This window comes from Anser anser (assembly GCF_964211835.1).
Source record: "Anser anser genome assembly, chromosome: 3".
Lineage (NCBI taxonomy): Eukaryota > Metazoa > Chordata > Aves > Anseriformes > Anatidae > Anser > Anser anser.
In genome coordinates this window covers 106,011,962-106,019,784 of record NC_139722.1, presented here as the reverse complement: position 1 = coordinate 106,019,784, position 7,823 = coordinate 106,011,962, and positions in this window count along the sequence as shown.

Here is a 7,823-nt window from a genome sequence, read left to right as displayed (position 1 = left end):
GACAGTGACCATATCAGAAAGACTTATGAGGTTTAACTAAATGCAGTATTCCAACTAGCATAGTAGAATGTCCTCAGCTACTGTAAAAAGCTAATACTCTTTAAGTCAGGATTGGCCATTGTAGGGTTTCACATGCCTAAAAATGGTGACAGTGTGTATACTAAGGACCCACTATTCTAAGAACCCACTATTCTGTCTCCAGGTGTGCTAATAAATGGATACCTAAAAAAGAGGAAAAGCAGGGAAAACTTATATGATGGGGAAAACTTACATATATGGAGATTTCGTAATTCTCTTCTTTCCAGCCCATTTAGCAACCCTAAATCATCTGTCTTCCAAGTAATCGTCCAATCTTCCCTTGAATTAGCATCCACTCTTGCATCCACAATATACTTCAAGAAAACTGCAGAGTTACACGAGTCTTTTGGTTTAGCTCCTTCTGAATTAATTTGATGTCCCTTAGGTCTTTGAGTAGAGGAGACAGTAAAAAAAGTCACTTCCAGTCCAATTCTTATTTTGTAGATTTGTACCAAATTCTTCTATATCAGCTTTTGTCATAGCCTCTTTACTTTGATTCATGTGTCTCAGCTAGTTTTTTGTCCTGGTTGGAATTATCCCATTTCTACCAAAGCTATTTGACTTCCTTAAAATCCTTTGATGAGGGACTTAGTCAAAAGCCTTTGGGGAATCCAAGCAGGCTGTATCAACTAGATCCTCCTTTTCTGCACATTTGTTAACCATTTCAAAGCATTCCAGAGGATCTGAAAGGCAGGATTCCCCTTTGTAGTTCCTCATATGTCTGGCATTTTTCTGTGTTCTGTAATTTCATCCTTTAGTGTACAGTTTCTGATAATTTGGTCAGTGTTCCATCATGATTACAGGCCTGTGATTCTCCAGGTCTCCCTGGGACCTTTTCTTTAGGGTTGACATTACAACCATTCTTCAGACTGGAGGAAGTTTTAAGTGGATACTTTAAGGGGGTATTACCATTAATAACTCAACTTCATGTTCCTTAAGTTCTCTTATACCTCCTTGGCAGCTGCCATTTGGTTCTTCCAATAAGTTACCACTCATCTGGAGCTGAAGTTAACCAGTGTAATTGTATTTTCTGCCCTCACAGCCTCTGATTCCTCTCAGCACAAAGTGGGCACCGTCACTGATCTAGTAGGGCAGTCAGTAACAAAGATGCCTCCTAACAGATATCCTTGTTGCTAGAGGGTCTGTGGATGTGGTCCGATGTGACCACTTCACCCTCTGAAAACATCTAATCATTTGATACATCCAAAACATCCAGTAATGTTTCTTGGGCTAATCGTCCTCTACAAGCCTCTCCCCATCCTCTTCATGGGCAGCAGCATTTAAAAATAAATGTAAGCCAGGTTGAATGCTGGACCTTTTTCTGCATCAGGCCTGACCTTGTCCCATGCTGTGCCATAGTCAGTTCCCTCTGAACTGGGGTGGCAGAAGTAGGCTGATCTGAAAAGCCACACACAGTTGGAGCTGTGGAATCTATTGTTTCAAGCTTTTTGCAGAATGGGGTGGATTTGAATCTTTTAAATGAACCTGGCACTCCAATCTCATCGTAGGATCTGAAGACTAAGCAGAAACAATGTTTACTCTTCTGCCTTGTTCCGCTGCCAGAAATATGCCACATTGCCCTCTGACAAATCACTTGGAGACAAAAAAGAAGAAAAGGGATAAAACAGGAGCTGTTTACAGATTCATGGCTTAACTTTGGTGCTGTCACCTTCATATATGGCAGAAACATCACCTTCTCCTACACACATTGGAGAATTCACCCTACAACAGCTGTGTTTTGTCAGTGATGAATACCGGAGTTCGCAGTAGGATGTGAAAGTGTGAATATTGGCCATGATCAGCCCTGCAAACTTTTTCCTGCTGGAGCTGGCATACTTTATGACCATAAGTTGTATGACTTTGTGGTGCTCTGTCAGATGATGCTAGCTCTAGATTTGGCCAAAATCCAAATCCTATATAAGGGTACACTTCAGCTGGGTTTCTGTTTCCCCCAAAACTGTAATTTCATAGACCTTTATGGTGACTTATATATTATGGTTGTTATTCATCTTTTTTTCTTTAGGCACAGTTCTGCCTACTGTTATGCCAGTATGGCAAGGATGCATAACCACCATGCAGAAGTGAAAGATTTCAGTTTCTTAGAGTTGCTTTTTTTTCCCCAGAATGCCTTTTTTAGTAATTTTCTTATTTTCTTTCTCATTCAAAACTCAGATTTCTTCCCACAGTTCGAAGTCACCATTAGCATTTTGTAAAATCACTCCAAAGTGTATTTGAATTGAGGTATATTAGGGTGACCAGTGGCTTAATGGCTCAACAATAAAATACTGCTTGAATAAGCTCATGGGCAATAAGCAAGCTAAGAATAGTTCCTCGTCTTGTCTGCTGCAGTACCTGAGGTCCCTGCAGGCAGTCATTATTACAAGTTACTTCCATACACTGTTTGGCCAGATAATGCCTTGTAATTAGGTCTTAAGAGTAAGCAATGGAAAGCTCTCTATAAAAGTTGATTATGCTAGAGCTCAGCAACATATCCATATCACTGTTTTCCTAGATTTGTTGCCTTTTTGATGTCTCACTGTTGCTGCTCTGATGTAGAGGCAAGCTCTTTAGCCAGACTGCTGCAGGCCAAATCTTCAGCCATGGTGCTCTGTCATAGCTGCACTGAGGTCAAGGGAAATATGACCTGGCTTCTTGTTACTTACATTCCTTCATACTCCATGATGTTAGTTGTATCTCATTGGTATGTTTTCGTTTCAATTATTGTCATATTCATCTTTAAGTGGTATAAATAGTGTGTCAGCATTAACTCAAAGGATCCATTATTGGAATCTGTTCTGCTTCATGGATTTTGCATGGATGATGAAATGTTTATAGGGTCTGTGGGGAATAGCACAGAAACAGTAAAACCTGAAAGTATGGTGAATGTCAGTCCAGTCTGGGAAGATGTCTTCACTGTCCCATATGGTTTCACTGCCATGTGTGGAGTGGCCAGACAGCATAAAATAGTTCCCAGCAGTAGCTGCATAGCTGAGCAGATGGAAACTGCTTTCATCATGCAGGGTAGAAGATAAGTACAACTGGCTAAGGACAGCTCTACATGGCCAGGTTTCACAGATTATGGTGGGGTGAGGAATCTCTAACAACTGGGAAAGAAAGTTGATTTTGAGCTGTCCTGCATTCAGTAAGAGGGCATCAACATGTTGCCAGGAGTATTCTTTGAAACTACCAAAGGTAGTTTGTGGTTTGGGAGGGTGTAAAGTAATTTGCTTTGTTTTCAAACAAGCAACAAAAATCTCCCTGAGGCTGGGAACACAGTGCTTTCTCTCCAAGGGCACACCACACGTTATTTTGCAAACAGAGGCAAAGTCATTTTAGCCACATGCCAGGCCAATCAGAATTTATATGAGCAAGATTGGTTCATTGGATCGTTGTGCCTGAATAGTTCTCAGCTTAGCGCAAAAGGTTTGTTGTTGTTGTTGTTGTTGTTGTGTGTGTTTGTGTGTTTTTGTTGTTGTTTATTATTATTATTATTATTATTGTTTGATTTTTTCTCTTAGCCGAATGTAACATTGTAACATGATAGGATGTGTCATTAGTGGACAAACTGTATCATACTGAACAACTTTGTGGGATTCAAAAGGATACAAAAAACTGTAGCAGAGGAATGAAAAAATGAAATATGCTGGTAGAGCATGGCTTTAAATTCTGCTTTGAATTTACAGTGTTCAATAGATTTATATTTTGGAGGAATATTTAACACTGTTCTCCTCTGATCCCTCAGTGAACCATGCTCCAGAATTATCACAAGGGCGACAGCAGCCTGGAGACTCTTTCTGAGTGGAAGACATAATCTGTCAAGGTGTTTAGATGGACAGGCTATGGAAATATGTTAGCACTTTTTTTTTTTTTTTCCCCCCACACAGGTCAGGATGTTCTGATACGCTGTCCAGGTTTTAATCTGGGTAACTATACACCTCTGTGGACTTCAAATGTGGCTTCTATATAGTTTGGTTGAATTCTCTGAAGAGCACCTAAGTACTATGTAAATATCATGTGCAACAAAGATTTAGAGTCAAGCGAAAGATCGGGTGTTGACTGGGATGTGAGTGGGAGTGTCAGCACATCTCTGCCCTTCCTCAGGCTTCCCAACGGATGTCAGTGAGATCCCATCTACACAGGCAGTCAAATTTTAACTGTACATGCAGACAACTGCAAGTATCCAAAGTGGCAGTAGTTAAGCTAGGGAAGACCAGGAGTCATATGTCTGGTTTTGCAGCGTGGTACCCTGAAGCACAGCTTCCTGGCATATCACTGTGTGAATATGCTTGCAGTGTGCAGACGTGTACCTCCCTGGGATCTGACTCTGGGGACCTCTGCTCTGCTTCCTAGTGGATCCACCCACCAGGCGTGGTGGTTTTACCCAGCAGGCATCACAACCACTCTCTCACTTCCCCTCCTCAAAGGGAAAAAGGGTGAAAATATGGTGAAAGGGCTCAAGGGTTGAGATAAGGACAAGGAGATCACTCAACAATTATCATCATGGGCAAAACAGACACAGCATAGGGAGATTAGAGAAATTTATTACCTGTTACTAACAAGCTAGAGCAGTGAGAAACAACAAAAAAGCAAACTAAAAACACCTTCTCCCCAGCCACACTCTTCTACTTCCTCCTCCCAAGGGGCACAGGGGAATCAGGAATGGGGGCTGCAGTCAGTCCCTAACGCTTCATCTCTGTCACGGTCACTCTCTGCCCCTGCTCCACGTGGGGTCCCTCCCACGGGATGCCGTCCTTCCCGAACTGAGCCTGCGGGGGCTGCCCACAGGCAGCAGCTCTTCAAGAACTGCTCCCACATGGCTCCGTACCACGGGGTCCATCCCCCAGCAGCAAACTGCTCCAGCACGGGTCCCCCACGGGTGGCAGCTCCCCCCAGACCCCCTGCTCCTGCGTGGGCTCCTCTCCACGGGCTGCAGCTCCGGCCCGGGGCCTGCTCCTGCGGGGGCTCTCCATGGGCCGCAGCCTCCTCCAGGCCACATCCACCTGCTCCACCGGGGGCTCCTCCACGGGCTGCAGCGTGGAGATCTGCTCCGTGTGGGACCCATGGGCTGCAGGGGGACAGCCTGCTCCACCAGGGGCCTCTCCACAGGCCGCAGGGGAACTGCTGCTGCATGCAGAAGTTTCCCCTTTTTTAAATCTACTCTCACAGAGGTACAGACAACATTGCTCACTGGCTTGGCTCCAGCCAGTGGTGGGTCCCTTTGGAGCTGGCTGAAACTGGCCCTTATCAAACAAGGGGCAGCTTCTGGATTCTTCTCATAGAGGCCACCCGTACAGCCCCCTGCTACCAAAGCCTTGTCATGCAAACCCAATACACCAGGGTGTGGGTGTGCCATAAATTTCTCTGACCCTAAACCAGATACATCTGTAAAGTGATGCTAGAGCTCTTTCTGTACCCAGAAGTAGGGATAAAAATTGATATTAGAATTGTGAGGTGCTTTATTAACATGATAACAAAGGCTATAAAAGTACCTAAGTGTGATGGAGAAGATTGTTTTTCATCACCTGCAGAATCTCATTAGTCTGCCAGCTGTTTCATTCCTTGCATTAAGAGCAACAGCAGGACCTTATTCTGCTCCTCCTCTCACAGAGAAATGTGACTGACCTCCTTACCATGTGCTGAGATCACTTGCAGGCAGATGAAGAATGAGCCTCTCTGCCACCTTCCATGCAATAATCTGCTTCCTGACAGAAGAGGTGTCAAACAAAAACTACTGCAAGGAACTATTTATCACTGAATAGTCCTATAGCACCAATTCTAGCTTGCTGACGCAGCTGGAACCTGCTCCTTGTTTAGACATGCCCAACTTTCCTTTCAGTACTCATTTGCTTACATTTAAATGTGTATGTCATTTTTCATTATTTTATATGCTAAGGGACAGATTCTGATTTTTTTAAGCCATGTTTGGCAGAACCTTTTTTCAAAAATAATCCTATTAGCTTCAGTGGACTTGGGGGAGTACAGTTGAATAGCAGTGGAGGAATCCCAGCAGGAAGAGCAAGGAAAAGTGAAAGAGGAAGACAGCTGCAAGAGATTGAATCACTATTTAGATTTTAATGTAGCTCTACATCAGGCATTGATTGATTTTTTTTGTTTTGTTTTGTTTTTTAATTTGCTGCAAAAGCCTCAGCCAGAGTAGGAAAAACCTTGGTTGCCCTTCTAGGGATGCCTTGAAACAAAGATGCAATATTCATTCTTACTGTGTTGTGTTAAAAAGGACTCCATGATTCTTTGACTCCTAATTATCACCTCAGGCAGCTTATTTAGCCTACCTGCCATGAAGGTAAGAAGCATACAGCATACTGTAACACTCACAAAGTAAGTGGGTCACTTTTTAGCCTTCCTCTATCAATATTAATAAACTGTACTAATTGCACAATGCTTTCATTTTTTTTTTCCTTTTTCTAAACCTGCTATAGGGATTTGCATCTTCTTTAGAGGCTTTAACAGATGTTAATTTGTATTCTTGTCTTTGTGGTGTTTTGTTTTGTCGTTTGGTTTTTCTTGTATTAAGTGCCAGAAAGAAAAAAAAAAAAAATATGTATTTCCTAGAAGGATATTTAGCGTCTTTTATGTGTCAGTCAGGGCTAAGCTCTTTCTTTTCTCATGCGGAGGTGGTTTCTCCTAAGATGTAAGAGGTCGACAAAAGAGAAGGTATACATTGCAGCATGACTTGAAAATAAAGACAAAAGTAGAAAGTTAAGTCACCTATGGTATCTGTCAAGATATTTCCATTTCAGACAGCTTTAATATATTTCATCACTTGAAATGCTCATTCAGTTTGAAAGAATTTCAGTAAATCTAGTTGCTCTGGCCAAGCAACAGGTTATCAGTGCTGTCCATAGGCAGGTCATAAGTATTAGAGGAGTTAAGCAAGTTTTCCCTTTATGGATGTCTCAGCACTTCAGTCCTTGAAATTCCTCATGTGTGTTCTGCCAGGCTGCTTTCTTTCATTATTAGGATATGGTAATTATATTACATGTTATGGAGGCATCATTAGGATAAAGTTTTTTTAATTCATTTTATTTCATAATAAATTGTACTTGAAAATGTTAATGAATTCTTGAATTTCAATGAGTAAGACATTCAGGTTTGCTGCTAAACTGTATGGTTTTCTGGATGGCAGGCTCATGAACTTGGAAACAGTGGGCAGGAAGTATTGCCAGGCTATTTTTTCATGGATTAAAGACTAATGACTGAGAAGTATATTGTAACTAGACTCAAAAACAGCTGACAATGTAGGTTGGAGGAAAAGCATGAATAGTTGGCCTCTATTTTAAACATCCTGGAGAGACTGTTTTCTGAGCTATAAATAGGATAACAAAAAAAGGTCAGGTAGCAAGGGACGTTAGGAGGTGTCCAGTCCCATCTTCTGCTCAAAGCAAGGTCAGCTGTGGAGTCAGGCCAAGTTGCTCAAGCATCAGGTCTTTTAAACCACCAAGGAAGCAGACAGCACAACCTCTCTGCCGACCTGTGCCACTTCTTGAATATCCTCAGGGTTTGTCCTCCGAGGTTCAGGGCTTTGCATTTGTCCCGGTTGAATTTCACCACATTCTTGTCAGGCTGTTTCTCCAGTCTGTCTAGGCTCCTTGGAAACTGGAAATTAGATCCTTAATTCCTGTGGTTTTTTAATGAGGTTTAGGTACCCAACTTTTCTGGTGTATTCCCATTTAAACTATTTCTCTACAGATAATAATGACACAAACAATGGATGGTTGCTATTATTA